Source organism: Bufo gargarizans, chromosome 1 (assembly GCF_014858855.1).
Source record: "Bufo gargarizans isolate SCDJY-AF-19 chromosome 1, ASM1485885v1, whole genome shotgun sequence".
Taxonomy (NCBI): domain Eukaryota; kingdom Metazoa; phylum Chordata; class Amphibia; order Anura; family Bufonidae; genus Bufo; species Bufo gargarizans.
The window spans coordinates 440,588,679-440,613,180 of record NC_058080.1 but is presented as its reverse complement, the minus strand read 5'-3'; positions in this window follow the sequence as shown (position 1 = coordinate 440,613,180).

Sequence of the window (24,502 nt, the reverse complement as noted above, 5' to 3'; positions counted from 1 at the left end):
GCACAGCAAAAGTGTCACCGTACACTACCACCAGACCATGACAGCCGTGACAGTAAGAACCTAATAACGGTGCCATGTTTGATAGCCACCTGTAGCCGGAACCCAGGCGGATCCATTGGTAACAGAACCATCTCTCTGTGACCTTCCGGTCTCTAGCTATGGGACATAATGAGTTTTGTGGGTCTTTGGCTACCAGGACAAGGAAGGGAGGGTGGACTCCTCCCAGAGGGAGGGAGGGGAGTGACTGACTACAGGTGAAAAGGTCCATGCAGGCCAGAGGCCAGCACTTTTCTCTGAAGGGGTTCACATCGAGTAATGGGTTTGGTGGGACCGTGGACAAACTGCTGACATTACTGCCCCCATGTGACTACAGCCAAGGATTACAGCAATCCAGATTTCATCATAACCCAAAGGACTGGTAACTGACTCTTGCTCTGTTTAATTCTGTTCTATTATACCACCTGTATTTGTACATCTGACCACTGTATATATTCTCTGTGTGTATCGTGTATTGTCTATTGTGCCCTTAATGCAATTAAATATATATAATTTAATCTTGTGCTGTTCTTGTATCTCGGTCCATGAATTCCCGCGTCCGTGTTTCGGCAGAGTTATACGTTACTGCGGGTTGGTTTCTCACCCTATATAATCCCGTTAGCGGACCGGGCTTATATCAAACGAGGAACTAGTGGCAGTCTACCAGGCTGGGAAAGCTCTGTTTCACTGGGGCAGTGAAAAAGCTCTCTCAGCTTGACTTGGTTGTAAGAGAGTGTGGAGGTACGCCAGAGGCCGTGTGGACCACCCCCTCTCACTCCCAGTGCCTCCCTGTAGACAGTTTGTGTGTGTAAACTGTACTGTCTGTGCTCCCAGTGGGGGGGCGTAACGTCACATCTTGAAAACCAGTGCCAAAACCGTATCTCGTGGGCTCAACGTACTTGACGTCAGTCGGGCCGCGGGGTGCACACCCACCAATAGTAATAATTCTCTGCCAGAGTGCACTTGGTAGTAATAGTGCCCCCAACAGTACTAATGTCCCCACTGTGCCCCAAAAGTAATAATGCTCCCATAGTGCCCATACTAGTATTCATGTTCCCCATAGTCCCCCAGTAGCAATAATGCCCAGAATAATGTCCCTCATAGTAATAATTCTCCTTATAATGTGACAGTAGAAAAATGTCCCTTTAAAATGAGCATCAGTACAAAAATGCCCCCTTATAATGTGTGCCAGTGCAAAAATGCCCCCTAATAATGTGCACTAGTACAAAATGCCCCTGTTCTGTGTGCCAGTACAAAAATACCACATTTTAGTGCCCCAGTTGAGCAAATGACCTCATAGTTCGTGCCAGTATAAAATACCCCTATATAATGCCCCCATAGTGCCCCCATAATGTGCTAGTATATAATACCTCTATATAGTGGCCCAGTAAATGCCCCTATAGTGCTCCTCTACCCCCTTCCTTATAGCGCCACAAATAATGTACCAGAATAAAATGCCCCTATATAGAGCCCAAGTAGATGACCTCAGTGTCCCCCATAGTTTTCCAGTATAAAATACCCCTTCTTAGTGCCCCAGTAGATGCCACTATAGTGCTCCTTTCCTCCCTTCCCCATAGTGCCCCCATTATATGTCCCAGTATAAAATGATCCTATACAGAGCCCCCAGTAGATGCCCTCATAGTTCCCCCCATAATGTGCCAGTATAAAATACTCTCTGTGATGGAGTGAACCGTCACTGGGGATGCTGGAGAAGCCTGAGGGCTAGCCTCCTTTCTACGGACTATGGACCCAGAACTATGGAGACCCCCTCAGATCTTTTTGGGTTACAAGGAGCTTTGAACCCTGATTTATGTGTGGAGTTCATATGCCACATAGTTCATATTGCCCACTAAAGGTGCACGGTGTGAATCCAGCAACACAAAAAGACTCCCACTGATTGCGTTAGTGATGGGATTAAGGTAGCTGACTCTAGGAGTATCCGACTTTGGAGTAGATCACCCTTTGATACACTCAGGAGATAATCCCATCACATGTGTCTCTTCTGTTTAATTCATTAAGATACTGGGGGGGGGGGGGGGGATGTCTGATTGCATGTTGTTCATGGTTGATTGATTTATGTTGTTAGACTTCTTGAACTGTATATATACTGAGTTGGTCTTCTATAAAGTCAGTTCCTGTTTTACCCTCAACATAGAGCCTTGTCTCATGTGTGGGGGAACAGCTATATTTACTCTGGGGATTGCTATCAGTATTATACTCCCCTGGGATTACAAGATGGTTCTACCCACTGGAAGCTGGATCCTGGTTTGGGTCCAGGGTGGGTGGAGGACAGCAAGACCCCAGCCAAGCTGTAACGCTGGAAGTGGAGACTACAGTGATGATGGTGTCCAGTGGAGTGCTCGGAAGCATCGATTGGCGGAGAAACCCAGTCGGGGTGCCAAACAGCCCGTCACACTCTCTTAGTGCCCCATATAGATGCCCCCATAGTACTCTTCTCCCCCTTTCCCCCATAGTACCCCCATATAAAATACCCCATCTTTGTTCCCTCAGCAGATGCTCCCATAGTGTTCCTCTCTCCCCTTCCCCATAGTGCCCCCCCATATAAAATACCCCTTCTTTGTGCCCTCAGTGGATGCCCCCATAGTGTCCCCCATAATGTGCTAGTAAAAAGTGCCCTTAGATGCCCCCATAGCGGCCCTCTCCTTCATTGTGCCATGAGGCTGGCAGCTATGCGATGCAGGCCTTTTACGGCTTGTGTCCTGCGCTGTATGGGTCAGGCGGCACAATGGTGTCACCTTTCTCTGATAGGCTACAGTCACTAGATCTGCAGCCTTTCAGAGGAACAGGGAAGGGAGGCACCTCTCCCCTGCCCCACTGCAGCATCCATCTGTATCACTGTCCTGAGGACGGTGATACAGATGAATATAGAGGTGAGCCTTTCCACAATGGAAGCGCTCGTCTCCACTCCTACTGCTCTGCCACCCCCCACTTGCCACCAGGGCCCCTCAGCCTAATTGGCGGTGTGGCTCTGATAGTGACATATACTGTACATAGTCTTTATTAGTGGGGATCTGAATGCTTAGACCCCCACCAATTGCTAAAATGAGGAGAAAGAAGCACATATTGTTGTCTCTTCTGGCTGCTGAAGATGAGCGCAGTATAGAAAGTCTATGAGCCCTACTCGTCTCCTGCAGCAAGGAGAGGCAAAGCTCAATTCAAGGCTGGGCGGTAAAAACAAAAAATAGAAAATCACCCAGTCATGAAGGGGTTAATATACCCTACAGTAAATGTTTATATAATTTTTCAAATATTTTTTACCTTGGGTGAACAAATAGTGACAGATAAATAGTCTTGATTGGTGGGGATCTGATTGCTAAAACGAGGAGAAAGAAGCACTCACACAGATGGTTGTCTGGTTGATGGTTCTTGCTGCTGAAAGTCTGAGCCCTACTCGAGTCAGTCTCCTGCAGCAAGTAGGGTCAAAGCTCTGTGCAAGAGCATTTTTTCTCCAGTTTAAGTGATCCTGAGGGTATCAGCATCAACTTCCACCATTCAACACCTTTGATATTTCACTATGACTGTGATAAATAGAGGCCTTCCCTGTAGTCTCTAATATCTGTGTATGATATTTGTTGTGTGAATCTGTACACTTAGATGCTACCATTCTGTCTGTACGTTGCCTTTCAGTCTAAACTCAGGGGCGTAGCTCTAAGAGGTGCAGAGGTAGCAGTCACTACCGGGCCCAGGAGCCTGAGGGGCCCAAAGACCTTTGTGCCACATAAGAAGTCATGGGTATTATAGAAAGCACACTGGTCAAAGGGGTTAGGTCAAGAATTTGGCATTGGGGGAGTTGCTGTTGAAATTTTTGCCTCAGGTAGCATGAAGGCTATGTACTTGCCTGCCCCAGCCACAAAGCACTAAGGGAAGGGGGGCCTATGCTGAATTCATGCACCAGGGCCCATGAGAGTTTAGCTACGCCCCTGTCTGAACCTGTTTGTGGAAAACACATTCCCCTTTGGAAGAAATCGAACTAGCACCTGACTGCTAAAAACTGTCTCTTTGGGAATGGTAATGAGATGTTGTCTGGATTCTACACTCAAGCCCCATGGGAATGCATAACACCTGAGGTACTGTATGGCTGCACCCTGCCACAGCAGATGTCCAGGAGCTTCTCAGCTTGAATACCAGAGGATGAATAAAATATATCATAGGCTGCAACTTATTCCTGGTACAGCGCACCATTAATCACTGTAATAATCGCATTTGATATAATGTGGGCATCACAGGGAGTCTAAGCCCGCCACCCCTGGAAGCAAGCATTTCCACACAATGAGCATCTCACATTCTGGGACCCCTACATCGGTATTAAAAAGATCGGCATGAGGAAACATGCACATTATTAAAGCCTGTTGGCTCCCATATGTCCATTAGAGTGGAAGGGGAGACATGCTTTATTGATATTTCACATTTACCAGCTGAGTGAGAGAGGTGGAGTATGCACATGTAATGAATGCCTTCCCAGAAGGCTTGACCAAGAATGGGAGGGATCTCAACTCCACCCTTTGCCACATGTGGATACAAATCAGAGATTTTGAACCTTTCTTGGACACAATATGGGGATCCGATTGACATTGGGTTGTGATCCACATTCCCCCTATCCCCACAACCAGAGCAGACTTTTATCAAGCAATTCGCAAAGTATAAAGAACCGTTCTGTTTTTACTCATCTATGTATGTTATTTCTTTTTTTTTTATTCAATATATATATATATATATATATATATACAGTACAGACCAAAAGTTTGGACACACCTTCTCATTCAAAGAGTTTTCTTTATTTTCATGACTATGAAAATTGTAGATTCACACTAAAGGCATCAAAACTCTGAATTAACACATGTGTGGAATTATATACATAACAAAAAAGTGTGAAACAACTGAAAATATGTCATATTCTAGGTTCTTCAAAGTAGCCACCTTTTGCTTTGATTACTGCTTTGCACACTCTTGGCATTCTCTTGATGAGCTTCAAGAGGTAGTCACCTGAAATGGTTTTCACTTCACAGGTGTGCCCTGTCAGGTTTAATAAGTGGGATTTCTTGCCTTATAAATGGGGTTGGGAACATCAGTTGCGTTGTGGAGAAGTCAGGTGGATACACAGCTGATAGTCCTACTGAATAGACTGTTAGAATTTGTATTATGGCAAGAAAAAAGCAGCTAAGTAAATAAAAACGAGTGGCCATCATTACTTTAAGAAATGAAGGTCAGTCAGTCCGAAAAATTGGGAAAACTTTGAAAGTGTCCCCAAGTGCAGTCACAAAAACCATCAAGCGCTACAAAGAAACTAGCTCACATGCGGACCGCCCCAGGAAAGAAAGACCAAGAGTCACCTCTGCTGTGGAGGATAAGTTCATCCGAGTCACCAGCCTCAGAAATCGCAGGTTAACAGCAGCTCAGATTAGAGACCAGGTCAATGCCACACAGAGTTCTAGCAGCAGACACATCTCTAGAACAACTGTTAAGAGGAGACTTTGTGAATCAGGCCTTCATGGTAGAATATCTGCTAGGAAACCACTGCTAAGTACAGGCAACAAGCAGAAGAGACTTGTTTGGGCTAAAGAACACAAGGAATGGACATTAGACCAGTGGAAATCTGTGCTTTGGTCTGATAAGTCCAAATTTGAGATCTTTGGTTCCAACCACTGTGTCTTTGTGCGACACAGAAAAGGTGAACGGATGGACTCTACATGCCTGGTTCCCACTGTGAAGCATGGAGGAGGAGGTGTGATGGAGTGGGGGGGGGGGGGGGGGGGGCTTTGCTGGTGACACTGTTGGGGATTTATTCAAAATTGAAGGGATACTGAACCAGCATGGCTACCACAGCATCTTGCAGCGGCATGCTATTCCATCCGGTTTCGTTTAGTTGGACCATCATTTATTTTTCAACAGGACAATGACCCTAAACACACCTCCAGGCTGTGTAAGGGCTATTTGACCATGAAGGAGAGTGATGGGGTGCTGCGCCAGATGACCAGGCCTCCACAGTCACCGGACCTGAACCCAATCGAGATGGTTTGACCATGTTAGACCTGCAGAGTAGGTGCCTGATTAGGTAGGTGATTTCATTAAATTATAGTACTGAGTATGGGGGTCTGATCTAAGCATGGGAGTTTCTGATGTGAGCATGGGGGATCTGAGCATGGGGGTTTTTATCTGAGCATGGGGGGGTCTGATCTGAGCATGGGGGGTCTGATCTGAGCACGGGGGGGTCTAATCTGAGCACGGGGGGGGGGGGGTCTAATCTGAGCACGGGGGGGGTCTAATCTGAGCACGGGGGGTATGACACTGGGAGTCTGATTTGTGTTGTCTGATCTAAACATTGGGGGTCTGATTTGGGTGGTCTGATTTGGAGGTCAGATGAAAAAAATATATATATATTCGTCTCTGCTAATGAAAAATAAGAAATAAAACTCAGATCAGATGAAAAATATATATTTTTTCTCATTTTTCTCCGCTAAAACCTAGGTGCATCTTATAGGGCGAAAAAATACGGTGACTCGTGTGAAATGTATAGCTTGCGGCTCCTGGTAGTCATACATTTTTTTTTTCAGGCTCTTTGTGTCTGTAAGGTTGGCCACCCCTGACCTAGAATATGACATATTTTCAGTTGTTTCACATTTTTTTGTTATGTATATAATTCCACATGTGTTAATTCATAGTTTTGATGCCTTCAGTGTGAATCTACAGTTTTCATAGTCATGAAAATAAAGAAAACTCTTTGAATGAGAAGGTGTTTTCCAAACTTTTCGTCTGTACTGTATATATGAAAATGAGTTTCTGTCTGTCTGTCTAGACGTCTGGATGTTCTTTATGCGCGACCTAATGACTGGATCGATCTTCACCAAATTTGGCACACATGTACAACAGGCGTCCAGGAAGGTTTTAGACTGGGTCTCAGTGACCCACATTAGCCAATAAAAGCCAGCAAGTCTTTCTCTTAAAATATCAACTGCTATAAACACAGTTTTACTCCAGGTTTCCATAACAACCCAGTCATTTTTCTTTACTGCTTAAAGGAGCGGGCACTTTGGAGGTCACTGTTTTTAATGGGGTGGGCACAGTGGAGGTCACTGTTATTAAAGGGGCGGGAACTGTGGAGGACACTGTTATTAAATGGGCGGGCACTGTGGAGGTCCCTGTTAAAGGGGCAGGCACTGTGAAAGTCACTGTTAAAGGGGCGGTTACTGTTAAAGGGGCAGTCACTATGAAAGTCATTGTTAAAGGGTCAGTCATTGTGAAAGTTACTGTTTAAGGGGTGGCCACTGTGAAAGTCACTGTTAAGGGGGCGGTCACTGTGAAAGTCACTGTTAAAGGGGCGGTCATTGTGAAAATCACTGTTAAAGGGGGGGTCACTTAGAGTGACTGTTAAAGGGTCTGCCACTGTTAAAGGGGCAGTCACTGTGAAACTTACTGTTAAAGGAGAGGTTACCGTTAAAGGGGCAGTCACTGTGAAAGTCACTGTTAAAGGGGCTGTCACTCTTAAAGTCACTGTTAAAGGGGCGGTCAATGTGAAAGTCACTGTTACCAGCTAAGGACCGCCGAACGCAGGATTGCATCCTGGCGGAGGCCCTGTTGTTTTTGCTGGAAGCGCCGATGCGTCCTCTCGCGAGAGGCGAGATTCCCTGTGAACGCGTGCACACAGGAGCTCGCGTTCCCAGGATCGGACGACAAACCAGTGGATCTACAGCCTGCCAGTGGCGATTTTTTTTTAACCCTTGAAAGGTATATCAGACGCTGCACTTGCGGACAAGAATAGGACATGTTCTATAGGCTCTACAAAAAACGCAGTGTTCACCCGATCAGGCCTGATCTTGTGCGCACACTTGCGTTCAGTCCGCCCCACCGCAGTGACAGAATTTTTTTTCTTTTGATCACTGCAAAAACACAGTAAAATTTCTGCGGCGCTATAAAGATCACTTTTGAGGGGCATGGCGATTTAATAGATTTTTTTTTGGCACAAGTTATCGGAATTTTTTTCTTTATTTTTTTCTTACAAAGTCTCATATTCCACTAACTTGTGACTAAAAATAAAATCTCACATGAACTCACCATACCCCTCACTGAATCCAAATGCGTAAACATTTTTGGACAATTATATTTCAGACTTCTTCTCACACTTTAGGGCCCCTAAAATTCCAGGGCAGTATAAATACCCCACAAGTGACCCCATTTTGGAAAGAAGACACCCCAAGGTATTCCGTGAGGGGCATGGCGAGTTCCTAGAATATTTGTTTTTGGCACAAGTTAGTGGAAAATGTTTTCTTTTTTTTTTTTTTCTCTTACAAAATCATTTTCCGCTAACTTGTGCCCCCCAAAAAATATTCTAGGAAATTACCATGCCCCTCACGGAATACCTTGGGGTGTCTTCTTTCCAAAATGTGGTCACTTGTGGGGTATTTATACTGCCCTGGTATTTTAGGGGCCCTAAAGCGTGAGAAGAAGCCTGGAATCCAAATGCCTAAAAATGCCCTCCTAAAAGGTACTCATTGGAATTTGGGCCCCTTTGCGCACCTAGGCTGCAAAAAAGTGTCACACATGTGGTATCGCCGTACTCAGGAGAAGTGGGGGAAATGTGGTTTGGGGTGTATTTTTTACATATACCCATGCTGGGTGAGAGAAATATCTCTGTAAAATGACAACTTTGTATAAAAAAATTGGAAAAGTTGTCTTTTACAGAGATATTTATCTCACCCAGCATGGGTTTATGTAAAAATACACCCCAAAACACATTGCCCTACTTCTCCTGAATACGGCGATATCACATGTGTGACACTTTTTTGCAGCCTAGGTGCGTAAAGGGGCCGAAAGTCCAACGAGTACCTTTAGGCTTTACAGGGTTGCTCACAATTTAGCCCCGCCCAAAATGCCAGAACAGTAAACACACCCCACAAATGACCCCATTTCGGAAAGTAGACACCCTAAGGTATTCGCTGAGGGGCATATTGAGTCCATGAAAGATTGAACTTTTTGTCCCAAGTTAGCGGAAAGGGAGACTTTGTGAGAAAAAAAATAATATATCAATTTCCGCTAACTTGTGCCAAAAAAAAAAACTTCTATGAACTCGCCATGCCGCTCACGGAATACCTTGGGGTGTCTTCTTTCCAAAATGGGGTCACATGTGGGGTATTTATACTGCCCTGGTATTTTAGGGGCCCTAAAGTGTGAGAATCCAAATGCCTAAAAATGCCCTTCTAAAAGATACTCATTGGAATTTGGACCCCTTTGTGACAGCATCCTGCCCCCTTAACAGTGACATCCACAGCGGCCTCCCCTTTATTAGGGGCCTCCACAGTACCCTATCTCCTTAACAGTGATTTCCACAACACCCGCCCCTTAACAGTGGCCTCCACAGCAATCTGTCCCTTAACACTGACCTCCATAGAGGACTGTACCCTTAACTGTGACCTCCACAGCAGCCTGCCCCTAGGGTGGCCAGAGGTCTGGTTTTAGGCCAGACAGTCCGGCTTTCAGACTCCCTGTCCTCTGTCCGGCGCAGGGCCTGGACGGACACAGGGATGTCCTTTTGAACAGCTCACTCTAAGCACTGTGCTGTCTGAGTGTGAGCTGAAAGGCGAAAGTCACCCTCCCTCCCACCCCTGCAGATGACAGAAGTAGATTTTTCCCTTCATTTTTTCAATCACCATTGGCTGTGGAGTGAATGTGACCTAACCGGGTTGGGGCATGGCTTAGCAGGACCTGGGGATCGGGTTCCGTCTTTTGAGCGTGGCCTGAATGGCCGCCCTACCTGCCCCTGAACTGTGACCTCCACGGCACTCCATTGCCTTAACAGTGTCATCCACAGTGCCCTGCCCCTTTAAAGCTGACCTACAGCAGTGAAGAAAAATGTCAGGGTTGTTATGGAAACCTGGTGTGAAACTGTGTTTATGTTGAGACTAAAGGCCTGCAAGCTTCTATTGGCTGATGAGGGTCATGTGACCAGGCTTCTATTGGCTAATGCATTTTTTGGGGGGAATATCTCAAGCAGGGATGTCCTTTTGAACAGCTCACCCTCAGACAGCAGCACTGTGCTGTCTGACCGTGAGCTGCAGGGAAAAAGTCACCGTCCCTTCCACCCCTGCAGCTGACAGAAGTTGATTTTTACCTTCACTTTTTCAATCCCTGTCAGCTGTGGAGTGGGAGGAGGCATGGCCAAACCGGATGGGGTTCGTGACTTAGTGGGACCTGGGGGCAGGGTTTTTAAGTCCGTCTTTTGAGGGTGGCCTAAATGGCCACCCTACCTGCCCCCTGACCTTAACAGTGTCATCCACAGGGCCCTGCCCCTTTAAACCTGACCTGCAGCAGTGAAGAAAAATGGCTGAGTTGTTATGGAAACCTGGTGTAAAACTGTGTGTATGTGGAGACTAAAGACCTCCGAGCTTCTATTGGCTGATAAGGGACATGTGACCATGTGTATGGCAGTTGGGATACGAAGTTGGGATATGAAGAGAAAGACCTGCAGGCTTCTATTAGCTAATGTAGGTCATGTTATGTGCCATATTTGCATTTTTTGGGGGAATATCTCAGGAACGGTACTTGCTAGAGAGCTGTGACTCGGTCTAAAACCTTCCTGTACACCTGATGTACCCATCTGCCAAATTTCGTGATTGTAAATGCAAGGTGCAGATTCCTTTGGCGGACATACAGGGAGTGCAGAATTATTAGGCAAGTTGTATTTTTGAGGATTAATTTTATTATTGAACAACAACCATGTTCTCAATGAACCCAAAAAAGTCATTAATATCAAAGCTGAATATTTTTGGAAGTAGTTTTTAGTTTGTTTTTAGTTTTAGCTATTTTAGGGGGATATCTGTGTGTGCAGGTGACTATTACTGTGCATAATTATTAGGCAACTTAACAAAAAACAAATATATACCCATTTCAATTATTTATTTTTACCAGTGAAACCAATATAACATGTCAACATTCACAAATATACATTTTTGACATTCAAAAACAAAACAAAAACAAATCAGTGACCAATATAGCCACCTTTCTTTGCAAGGACACTCAAAAGTCTGCCATCCATGGATTCTGTCAGTGTTTTGATCTGTTCACCATCAACATTACGTGCAGCAGCAACCACAGCCTCCCAGACACTGTTCAGAGAGGTGTACTGTTTTCCCTCCTTGTAAATATCACATTTGATGATGGACCACAGGTTCTCAATGGGGTTCAGATCAGGTGAACAAGGAGGCCATGTCATTAGATTTTCTTCTTTTATACCCTTTCTTGCCAGCCACGCTGTGGAGTACTTGGACGCGTGTGATGGAGCATTGTCCTGCATGAAAATCATGTTTTTCTTGAAGGATGCAGACTTCTTCCTGTACCACTGCTTGAAGAAGGTGTCTTCCAGAAACTGGCAGTAGGACTGGGAGTTGAGCTTGACTCCATCCTCAACTCGAAAAGGCCCCACAAGCTCATCTTTGATGATACCAGCCCAAACCAGTACTCCACCTCCACCTTGCTGGTGTCTGAGTCGGACTAGAGCTCTCTGCCCTTTACCAATCCAGCCACGGGCCCATCCATCTGGCCCATCAAGACTCACTCTCATTTCATCAGTCCATAAAACCTTAGAAAAATCAGTCTTGAGATATTTCTTGGCCCAGTCTTGACGTTTCAGCTTGTGTGTCTTGTTCAGTGGTGGTCGTCTTTCAGCCTTTCTTACCTTGGCCATGTCTCTGAGTATTGCACACCTTGTGCTTTTGGCCACTCCAGTGAAGTTTCCAGCTCTGAAATATGGCCAAACTGGTGGCAAGTGGCATCTTGGCAGCTGCACGCTTGACTTTTCTCAGTTCATGGGCAGTTATTTTGCGCCTTGGTTTTTCCACACGCTTCTTGCGACCCTGTTGACTATTTTGAATGAAACGCTTGATTGTTCGATGATCACGCTTCAGAAGCTTTGCAATTTTAAGAGTGCTGCATCCCCCTGCAAGATATCTCACTATTTTTGACTTTTCTGAGCCTGTCAAGTCCTTCTTTTGACCCATTTTGCCAAAGGAAAGGAAGTTGCCTAATAATTATGCACACCTGATATAGGGTGTTGATGTCATTAGACCACACCCCTTCTCATTACACAGATGCACATCACCTAATATGCTTAATTGGTAGTAGGCTTTCGAGCCTATACAGCTTGGAGTAAGACAACATGCATAAAGAGGATGATGTGGTCAAAATACAAATTTGCCTAATAATTCTGCACTCCCTGTACATACGTACACACACACACACACACACACACACATGTCCTGCCACAGTGTTCAACTGTATGCCATAGAGTTGAATTCAGGATGACACCTGTGGCCACTAGCCAGGTACATAAGTACCTGATGCTCACAGTGTTAATTACCACTCAGACCACTAGATCTTTATATACCTGGCCAGAGGCAGCGAGGAGGACTTGGGCGGCGCCCTGTAGTGTCTATGGTCAGTCCATCCCTGTAGTTTCCCTAGTGAAAAATGCACAAAAATTCAATTTTTTATTATTATTTTTAAAGTATTATAAATTTGGTGCCTCTGTAATTGTACTGAACCTGAGAATAACCTCAGTTTCATTTATTGCATGTAGTAAATGCAGTACGATCTCCTCCACACAAATAACCTGCAAAAAACATGCAGATTCAGACATCTACCGTACAAATTACACCTACAGGAGCTTTTATGACATCCCATTTTAAATCCATAGGCATTAATATGGAGTTAGTCCACCCTTTTGCAGGTAAACATCTTTCACTTTTCTGGGATGGCTTTCTACCAGAGTTTGGAGCGTGCCTGTGGGGATTTCATCAGAAGAATATTCACCCAGAAAAGCATTTGTGAGGTCAGATACTGATGTTTGACTAGAGAGCTTGGATTGCAACCTCCTTATAGTTCATACCAACGGTTTCCGATGGAGTTGAGTTCAGGGCTCTAAACAGGCCAGTTCTTCCACACCAAACTCGCCCAACCATCAATTTATGGACCTTGCTCTGTTCATATTCATGTTGGTACAGAAAAAGGCCTTTCATCATAATTGTTCCCACAAAGTTGGAAGCATGCAATTGTCCAAAATGTCTTGGTATACTGAAGCATTTAGATTTCCCTTCACTGGAACTAAGGGGCCAACCCCCAAAAAACCTTGTAGTATTATCCTCCCTCCACCAAACTTCACAATTGGCACAATGCAGTTAGGTAGGTAACCTTCTCATGGCATTTGCCAAACTTAGACTCTTCCATCAGACTGCCAGATAAAAAAGCATGATTTGTGACTCCACAGAAGATGTTTTTCGCTGCTCCAGAGTCTAGTGGCAGTGTGCTTTACACCACTTGGTCTAATGCTTTCATTGAGCTTGGTGATCTAAGGCTTGCATGCATCTGCTCGGCCATGGAAACCCATGCCATGAAGCTCCTGATGCAAAGTCACCCTTTAGCAACTCACTGCTCCTACTCCCCGCTTGATAGACTTTAATAGGCAGCAAGGGCCTCTGTGAGCTGATCCCTCAAGACAGATTTTATCTATGAATTGAGGGTGAATGATCAGTTCATAAGGCAGATGGACGAGAGGAAGTGTTCATAGGTGGAGAAAGAGGCATTTTGCTCTAATATGAAGTATTATAAAGTTTCTTATATTCACTTTAATATTGATTCATGAAAAGTTGGTTAAAAGTACAAGGCCTGTTTAAATCTTTCAGTTGGGAAACCTGATAAATTCAGCACATTCTAAAAGTATTTAATCCCCTAAAAAATGACAAATGACACTGCTGTACTGCAGGCCACAGCATGTAAACAGTGCCATGTAGCTCACATTAGTAAATGGCTTTCCCCTTCCTTTATAATCTGTGCAAGGGGACAACGCAGGTCTGTGGCAGTTATCTGTAATAAAGAATGTAATCATAGTGACATTTGAAATGAAAAAAACTGTTAAAAAATCTGTCAAAGAATGTAATTGTTATTCTAGTTCATTTATAGACTCTTTTTACATTTCCCAACTTTTTGAGAACATTCTTAACTAAATTAGCTATTGTGTTTTTATGCCTTTTGGCTGGATTGAATTAATGGTTTATACAGAATTCTTTCAATAGTCTATTGCCTTTATGTGAAATATCTTAGCAAACTAATGCAAGTCACTGCTTGGTTTGAAAGGAACAATTGCATTCTAGGTTCACGGTGTTATTTTATAGGATGTGAATCACATGCACATTATAATCCTGCTTTTATGCTGGCTTCCACGAAATGTGTGAATGTTTTATAGTACACTATAATAGAGCTGTATAGATATCTTGCCAACTTTTGTGAAATAAAATTAAAGCAATAAACTAGAAGATGCACTCATCTGGCTTTAATTATATACCCGTGTATGGAATCTCACCAGAATCCACAATTTTCAGCAGCCCAAATCAGCAATTTTAAAATAGGTACTAATCCCAAGGTGAGGGATGTGTGTTCTGCAGTATACAAAAGAAAATTAAACCCATTTCTCATTTAACTGGTTTTCTCCAGTGTTTCAATTATTTATAACAGTGAGCAACCTTATCCTCCTTTTAGTAGAAAATGTAGGTGATATATAGAACATAATTGACAAATATACAGTGATTTCTTTCAGTTGCAGCACCAATATTTTCTTAGATAATTTTTTCATGTTCAGCATGTGCTTTACTTCTTCAGAAGATATTGAAACACAATAGTAGAAAAAGGCAGGGAATTGTTTTAAAAATGTACATTAGGTTGGCAATGCATGCTCATTTTCTCATGTAATTATTTTTTATTTTAGTCAGATTAGATGACTAACTCAATGATCAATGATTTCTACAATGTTGTTTGCATTATTTGCTAGTGAAACATGCACACTTCAAGTCTAAGATAGTTGAATAGCTAAATATGGACAATTTTCAAATACTAGAGAACACTCCACCGTTTGAACTGAATAGACATTTTTGTGACAATGTACAAATTATTTAATATAGATAAAAATACTTAGTGTCAGTTTTTGATGTATTTCTCTTAAAGGGTCATTTATTTTGAGCCTAATGCGGTCTCCTTCACTTTCATTGACAACTTTTTGAACTACATATCCCATGAACACCTACTAAATGCAAACTCAACACTTGGAATCAACTCCTGACTCTTTATCTCGTGAATGGGAACGGGTGCAGACCCATTCATTTTAATGGGGTCACAAAAGATGCGGACAGCACACCATGTGTTTCCACATTTGTAGTTCCGTTCCGAGGTCCCGCAAGAAAGATAGAGCAAGTCCTATTCTTGCCTATTCATGCATATTTGCAGATAAGAATAGGCATATGTGGTCCACAAAATGCAGAACGCACATGGCCACTATCTGTGTTTTGCGGATCCACAATTTGTGGACCACAAAACACAACGGCTGTCTAAATGAGCCCTTACTGGCTATAAAATAATAAGATAACAGACCACGCAAGACCATGCCATTACTTTACTTTTCATACAAATATACAATGCTGTACAAAAGTTTTAGGGGGAAAAATGCTGCAACGCAAAAGAGGTTTAAATGCTTTAATAAAATAGATGTGTTATAAGTTTTTTTTTTATCAATTAACAAAATGCAAAGGGAATGCACAAAAGAGAAATCTAGATCAAATCAGTATTTGGTGTTACCACTCTTTGCCTTCAAAACAGCATTAATTCTTCAATATTCACCTGAACACAGGGGCATATTTATTTAGTCTAAAATGCTGGTCTTAATAAAGGCCCATAGCTGGCAGTGGATCCGGGGTTATGAAGAGGCACCAGCCTCCCCATAACTTTGGCGCATCTAGCGCCAGTTGTAAATGTAAGACAGCTTCCAAGCAGTCTTACATTTAGACCATTTTCTACACCTAAAACAGTCATAGAAAATGGTAAATGAGATGGGCCTGCCAGCCCGCCTCCTTCTCCACCCAAGCCATGGCCACAATTTTAGACCTGGCATCAGCGGGGCAAAGTCGTAGATAGCGGCGCAACTAACCATTGTGCCAACATCTGCGCCTGAAATAGGCATATTTCAGTATATTAAATGACCCCCACAGTTTTTAAAGGAACTCAGTAGAGAGGTTGTTCCAAACATCTTGGAGAAATAACAACAGATCTTTTGTGAAGTAGGTTTACTCAAATCCTTCTGCTTCTTCATGTAATCCCAGGCAGACTGGATGATGTTGTGATCAGGGCTCTGCAGGGGCCATACCATCACTTTCAGAACTCCTTGTTCTTCGTTACACTGAACACAGTTCTTAACCCTTTCCCGATATGTGTCAAACACATACGTCGCAGCGGGAGGTCACTTCCCACAATCTGATGTACATGTACAGTGCACTAATCAGGCAGGCACAGAAGATGTGGTTGCTTGATCAGTACAGGGGCCTGACTGTTACTGATGGATTAGCCTCTTATATGCCACAATCAATGGTGACCATGGCATCTAAAGAGTATACAGAGTGATGAAACCGCTAGGTGCTGATGGTTGCTATGGCACCCACAATATTACAAAGGCCTCTGGGTACAGAAGCCTATTAGGCTTGGGTTTTTATTATCACAGCTAAGTGTTTCTAAGTTCTAAGAAACATCTGTGGGGTCAAAGCACTTACTACACTCCTTACTACACTCCTCAACTTTATGGGGGTTTTCACTTTAGGGGTAGCTCAGGGTCTCTTCAAATGTGACATGGCACCTGAAAACTTATCCAGCAAAATCTGCCCTCCAAAAAGCCATATATCACTCCTTCTCTTCTGAGCTCTGCAGTTTGCCCATACAGAAGCTTATAACATATATGGGGTTGCATTGTTCAGGAGAAAATAGGTAACAAATTGTGGGATGCATTTTTTCCTTTTACCCTTTGTGAAAATAAATTTTTTGGGGCTATGCAATATTTTATTGGAAGAAATTAAAAAAAGTGTTTCTTAATTCTATAAAAAACCTTTTGGGTCAAAGTGCTCATTCCACCGTTTGATAAATTACTTGAGAGGTGTCGTTTCTAAAATGGGGTCACTTTTGGGAGATTTTTATTGTAAGGGTACCTCAAGGTCTCTTCAAAGGCAACATGGCTCCTGAAAACCATTCCTGCAAAATCTGCCCTCTAAAAGCCTTATTGTGCTCATCAACTTCTGAGCCCTGGGGTGTGCCTATACTGCAGTTTAAGACCACATATGGGGTATTTTTTGTAAATGGCAGAATCAGGGTAATACATACTGACACCCAATAAAAGCAAATTCTCCAGCATCCGTCAGTATTGGTCGTCTTTATTGTAAATCGGTATAAAAGTACATACTGCAATCTTCACCACCCTCCACCACAGGTTAACATGTTTCAAACTGAAAAGTTCTTAATCATAACCTACATATTGAGGTTTGTTATTCTGTTAACCCATCATGTGTTACAGGAACGATTGGTTTATAATGGTTAATCTGCAAAAAAAAAGTTACATTTGTAAATTTCACCTCCGTCTAGCATTAATTTCTATGGAACATGTTGAGAAAGTTTGTAAAATCAGTTTTCATTAATTTTAGAGGCCAGGCTGGGAATTTTCAGGAATATTTGAAAAATTGCTTCTAAACTTCTAAGCAATCTAATGTTCTGAAAAATAAAATAACATTTAAAAATGTTGCAAACATAAAGTAGGCATACGTTAAATTTTAAAAACTATTTTATGAGGTGTAAAGTTAACTTCTGTAATATGCAACATTGTACACTTAAAATAAAGCTAGATTAAAATGTAAGATATTTCTCCTCACATAAGAAACTTCTTAAAAAATTGGGAACTACTAAAGTATGTTATTTTTGTTTAAAAAGGGATTATTATGTTGTTCTGTAAGTAAATGCAAATTAGTTGCATAAACTGTACAAAAAATATGAGCAACACGTAGACACAGATGTTTGCCTTTACTGCTCTGGCTGGTTTAAGTATTCAGATGTTCATGTAATAATCAGAGGCATTGTGATGTGCTGCGGTATATAAAGTTTAATGGAATTAAATATCGTATCACTAGTAGGCCATAAAATAAATAATTGGATGAAGAGCTTCATTTGTAATGCAACAAATTACTTTCATTCACAATAATTATATAAGCAGGAGAAATTTCTCAAGAAATCAGTTGTATAAATATAGACAAATATATATATATATATATATATAATTGTCGTGAAGAGTCAGACAATATCTGACTACTTATTAAAGTGAAAATCTGAGCAAATTTTTTCAGGTACTAAAATGAACCTACTACACTACAGTAATATAACATATCAGAGCCATAAATTATTTGACACTGATCCCCCAAATGTATTTTTCTAAGGTGTCCTATTCACTACATGTCAATAGGTTCCTACTAAACCTAGCCTCTGAGTTGCATCCATTAAATGCTTTGCTATAAAGATGAAGGCCCTGAAAATGGACTGAAATTTGCAAATTGGCTATTGACATCTGATATAGCTTTGACACATTGTGACCCCAATTTACCCATAAAATTAGCCTATGATGCTTCACCTTATGGCGTTGGTGCAGTTTTGTCACACATAGTGAAAGATAGAAGTAAATGACCTGTAGATTTTGCTTCTCGATCTTATTTCTGCCAAAAGAAATTGAGCACAGATTGATAGGCCCTAAGCCTTGTCTGGGGAGTAAAACGATTCAACGAATATCTCTTTGGAAAATACTTTATCCTTGCTACAGTACTGATCATCAACTTCTGATGACAAAAGTGTAACAGCTGCTACATGTATTCAGAGAAGAGTTTAAAAGGACATATCTTCATGCCTATGCTGATGGATTATCAAGGCTGCCATTGCCAGACACATCAATCATACAAAATTCTCAAATAATACATGGTTTATTTGATCTCACACTGTTTCGAGAACAGTAACTGCAGAACAGATTCAGAGGGAGACTAGGAAAGACCCCATTCTTTACTAGTTTTATTTAGCTGCTCAGTGCACCATTTTACCACTTCTGCACAGATATTACCCTGGACACTGGTTGTATAATGTGGGGCTTCAGCGTAATTCTAACAGGTATTTTGAGAGCTCACGTATTAAAAGAGCTACATGTTGGCCATATTGGAGTGGTAAAGGTGAAAGGACAAGCTAGGGGCTTTGTATGGTAGCCAGGTATCGACTAACTAATTAAAGAACTAGCTCAACACGATCAACAAAACATGCCAGAAACAGTGCAGTGTCCCACTCCCTGCTAGAAGCGGGCCCCTAAACCTTATGCATGTCATCTTATGCTATTGTCTATTTCCTAAGTATTAAGCTGCAAATTCCTCACAATAGGCTGGGAATAGAGATGAGGAATCAAAGTTGATGAAGTGGAATTCGATCCGAATTTCTGGAAAAATTTGATTCGCACCGAATCTAAATGTCCTCATGCTTTGTGGTAACGAATCGCATTTTTTCCTAAAATGGCTGTTGCACGTATTAGGACATGGAAAAAAGAACTATGGAAACGAGGGATCACTCACAATGCCATGCATGCAGCCAACAGTGGCGTACCTACCATATAGGCAGACCACGCAGCTGCTGTGGGGCCCATGGCATGGGGGGGCCCTGAGCGCATGGAAGGCCCCGCCCCCTACATCTGCAGACAGTTTATCGGGCATTGAGGAAGCACACCCACTTGTCCTCCGTTCAGTCCTGGCTGGGCCCTGCTTGCCCCCCCCATTCTGTACACAATAGAGCACACGCTGCGGATGACCCTCTGTGTCGGGCTCAAGCAGACAGAACTTTCCCGGCCACGCCCACATCCATGAAGCCACGCCCCCGTCTCGCGAAGCCACGCCCCCAACACAGTCGCTTAAAAATACTGCAGCAGTAAAGAATCTCAGGTAGGACACTAGCTGTCTGCCACCTCCCTCTATCCTGCTGTTACCTGTTATCTCCCTCCTGACCCCCACAGAACCTCTCTTGTATGCCCCTCTACTACTCTCCCCACAGAATAGCTGCAAGCCTGCAAACATCTGTGGCCTCCCAGCCATTATCATATCCAGTTTCTGTGCCCCCTTCTCATAACAGAGCCCCTGCCACTTTTTGTAATCCTTGTCACCACCACCCACTCACAAAGCCCATGGAATCCTCTGTCCTTCTCCAATCTCTTTCTGTCCACCCATCAGTAACTGAGCCCCTATCACCTATTGGACTTGATGTGCCCAATCCCTTAGCACAAAGCCTTTGTCAACTTCTGCCCCCTGATCTATCAGAGTCCATGCCACCTGCTTCTTTCCCCTTTCATATAAAAGAGCCCATGCCAGCTGCTGCTACCCTCCCTCTAATCACAGATCTCTATAACCTTTTGTCTTTTATGTTCACTCTGTTCTGTCAGAATACTATTCCTTATCAGAATGCTATACCCTTGTCACTTCCGGTGATGTAGCCAGAAGTGACGTGAATCAGCTGGAGGAGGGGGTGTACGGCTGTCATGGAACCATGAACCAGACGTACAACAAGAGATAAGTGGAAATAAGAAGGCTTTATTGAAAATCAAGCTGTAAGGCAAAAGTCCAAACGGATGGCTAAACCGAAGCAGGGTCTTGCGAAGCCAGAGGTCAGGAACCAGAAGGGTAGTCAGACGAAGCCAGGATCAGGAACCAGCAGGGTTGTTGCCCGGGGTGTCGCCCCGCGCGCCCCCACCACCATCACAGCGGGTCCACATTATACAGTCTTATCTTAGGAATATCAGTGGACGACTGTTTTTTATTCTAATAATTGCTTCATTGCACCTACTGTGCAGATCTATATGTTTATTTGTGGTCTACTTTTATGTTAATTGAGAGATTACATCATTATGTACATGGGGTACACTTCGGCTCCAATGGTGTTGTTAGTGTGCATCACCACTTTTTGACTATGTACATTAGTGATTGTATGTACCTCATTAGCTAAAATAGTTTTATTCGATAAGATCCTTCTCCTTTTTTGACACACAGTATTATAGATCAATTGTATGACCACGATACTGGTCACCTATGTGGTTTTATTGTCACGAATTTTTAGTACACTATATGTTTGTCAACATCACTATGATGTATGAATTATAGGGGCTACTTATAGCCCGCACTATTATGGTCCTATTTATATGGATCTCTATATGTCTTTCAAATGATACACTATTTTTGTTTACACTAATATACACGTACAGTCACACTAATGATAACGTTACTAGTTACCATTCCTGGATCTATCTTATGTTCTCTGTTATGTATTATGTTTTGCATTTTTTGTCATTTATATATAAGTCCTTTTGTGCATGGGGCCCGGTGACGACACGACAGGTGTATTTCCAACCATATTATGGCAATCGCGCGATCTAGCTTCATCCTTTTACCTCTGTAGGTAACACAGATTGCGGTCCATCTGCGTTCCACGGGGGTCGCGGGGCGCGCATGCGCTGGGTGACGCCGTCACGATGCGCTCCGATACGTCTGCTATGTTCGCCGCGCATGCGCGGTGTGCAGATGTGGATGCGCAGAGTGATGACGCCACCTATCATGGAGCCTCCCGCGCCCGTTTGTGTGGTCCTCAGATGCGCCGAATGTAGGTAATTGCAGCTCATTGCCCCTTTCCTCACCATGCCCTATATATACCTTGCTCATTCACTATTTAGTACCTCCTGACGAAGCCGTGAGGTGAAACGCGCGTCGAGGTCCCGCGCCCAGGGTTTGTCTCTCAACTTTCACCATGTCCTCAGGTACGGTCTGCATTTAGTTTGATTTAAACTGTGTGCATGGTTCCCTTGTACGTGTCCTTATTGGGCCCCATGCACTTAGGCGCATACCTATGGTACCACTTATGTATATCTTCTGTATCATTCACATCCACCTCCACCCCAGCTTGGTCATAATTCATGATTATATGGGATTGATGGTGATGTCAACATCATTAGGGTATGTAGCTACGACTCTGGGTTTATTTTCTGTTTGTGGTACTGGGTGTACCATACCCTCAATTGGGTGAACAGTATACGTAATATTCTACTGGTTTCCCAGAGCCCTAGCTTTCCCTTACACCTGACCGTACCCAATTGCGCATGACTTTGCGTATTTTCATGGTGTCTTTTTGTATTGACTCACCCTGTGCTTCTCCGTGTACTGTATTACAACATTCCGTTGTTCCCCATTTTTTATATTTTATAATAAATGATATATCTTTTGATACAATACTCCACTTGTTTTGTTTTTGGGGTAGTCAGACGAAGCCTGGATCAGGAACCAGCAGGGTAGTCAGACGAAGCCAGGATCAGGAACCAGAAGCAGCTGCAGTCTTAGAAGCATGTGAACACAGGAGGACCAAGCAAGGAACTGAAGCCACAGACCTCCTATATATATGAGCTAGGCATCCAGCTCCTCCCAGTGGGAAGGAGAAGCCGCAGGGTGGGAGGCTACAAGAAACCCAGAAACCAAGATGGCCGCCAGCACATGTCAAACGAAGGAGAACAGCAAGAAGGTAAGACCATGACAGTACCTCCCCCTCAAGGGCCCCTCCTCCGCGGAGTAAAGAACGGTTTCTGAGGGAAGCGTGCGTGGAAGGCTCGGAGCAAGGCAGGAGCATGGACATCTGCGGAGGGAACCCAGGAACGCTCCTCTGGACCATAACCACGCCAATGGACCAAAAACTGCACCCGACCGCGGACCAGGCGTGAGTCCAGGATATTGCTCACCTCATACTCCTCACGATTGCCCACTTGGACCGGACGAGGCCGAGGAACCGATGAAGTGAAACGATTACACACCAGTGGCTTCAACAGGGAGACATGAAACACGTTGGAGATCCGCATGCCATTAGGAAGCGCAAGGGCATAGGCTACCGGGTTTACCCTGCGAAGCACTCGGAAGGGACCAACAAAGCGAGGCGCCAGCTTGGGAGTGGGCACTCGAAGGTTGAGGTTGCGGGTGGACAACCATACGCGGTCTCCGACCTGGTAGGAAGGAGCGGGAGCTCGTCTGCGATCAGCCTGGAATCTCTGGCGCTGCGCAGAGACCTCAAGGGACCTCTGGATCTGTACCCAAGAAGCACGTAGGACGGAAAGGTGATCCTCCACAGCCGGAATATCCTGGGGAGAGAATACCTCCGGTAACACGGCAGGTTGGAACCCATAATTGGCCATGAAGGGAGACGTCCCAGAGGAAGAGTTCACCGCCGTGTTCCTGGCAAACTCAGCCCAAGGCAGGAGGTCAACCCAATTGTCTTGGTGGTCGGAGACATAGCAACGAAGGAATTGCTCCAAGGCCTGATTGGATCGTTCTGCGGCCCCATTGGACTGAGGGTGGTAGGCCGAGGAGAAAGAGAGATGAATCCCCAACTGGGAGCAAAAGGCGCGCCAGAACCTGGACACAAACTGACTCCCCCGATCCGACACAATCTCCTTGGGCAAACCGTGCAACCGGAAGACCTCCCTGGCAAAAATCGAGGCCAACTCTTGTGCAGAGGGTAACTTCTTGAGAGGAACACAGTGGCACATTTTGGAAAACCGATCCACAATCATGAGAATGACCGTATGGCCTCGGGATGCAGGGAGGTCCACAATGAAATCCATCCCCAGGTGTGACCATGGACGCTCCCCGGTGGCTATGGGTTGCAAAAGGCCCAACGGAAGGTGCCGAGGGGACTTACTCTGGGCACAAACGGAGCATGCCGCTACATATGCGGCGATGTCGGAACGTAGAGAAGGCCACCAGAACAGACGTGAAACAGCCCAGGACAGCTGATTCTTTCCAGGATGCCCCGCGGCCTTGGAGTTATGGTAGGTTCGCAACAACCGAGTGCGCAACTCCTCAGGCACAAAACATCTGCCGTTGGGTCTCCCAGAGGGAGCACCAGATTGAGCCGCCAAAATCTGCTCACCCAGGGGAGAGGTCAGGCTGGTACGAATGGCGGCCAGGATCTGATTCGGAGGTATGACCGAAGTCGGAATCGACTCCTCCCCGGACAGCTCGGAGTACTGCCGTGATAAGGCATCCGCTCTGATGTTCTTGGAACCGGGTAGGTAGGAGACCACGTAATTAAAACGTGACAAGAACAGAGCCCATCTGGCCTGACGTGGTGTCAATCTCTTGGCCTCAGAGAGGTAGGTCAGATTCTTGTGGTCCGTCAGGATGAGAACCGGAACCACCGAGCCCTCAAGCAAGTGCCTCCATTCTTTAAGGGCCTGCACGATGGCCAATAACTCCCTGTCACCAATCTGATAGTTGCACTCCGCGGAAGACAGTTTCCGGGAGTAAAACCCACAAGGAAGCAGAGGACCCTCTGGTGTTCTACGCTGAGACAGAAGGGCGCCTACTCCCGTCTCAGACGCGTGCACCTCGAGGACAAAAGGCAACCCAGGGTTGGGATGCGACAGAATCGGAGCCGACACAAAGGCGGACTTTAGAGCCTCAAAAGCTCGGATGGCCTCGAGCGGCCAGACCTGGGGATTACTGCCCTTCCTGGTCAGATCAGTGAGAGGCTTGGCTAGCATGGAAAAGTCCCTGATGAA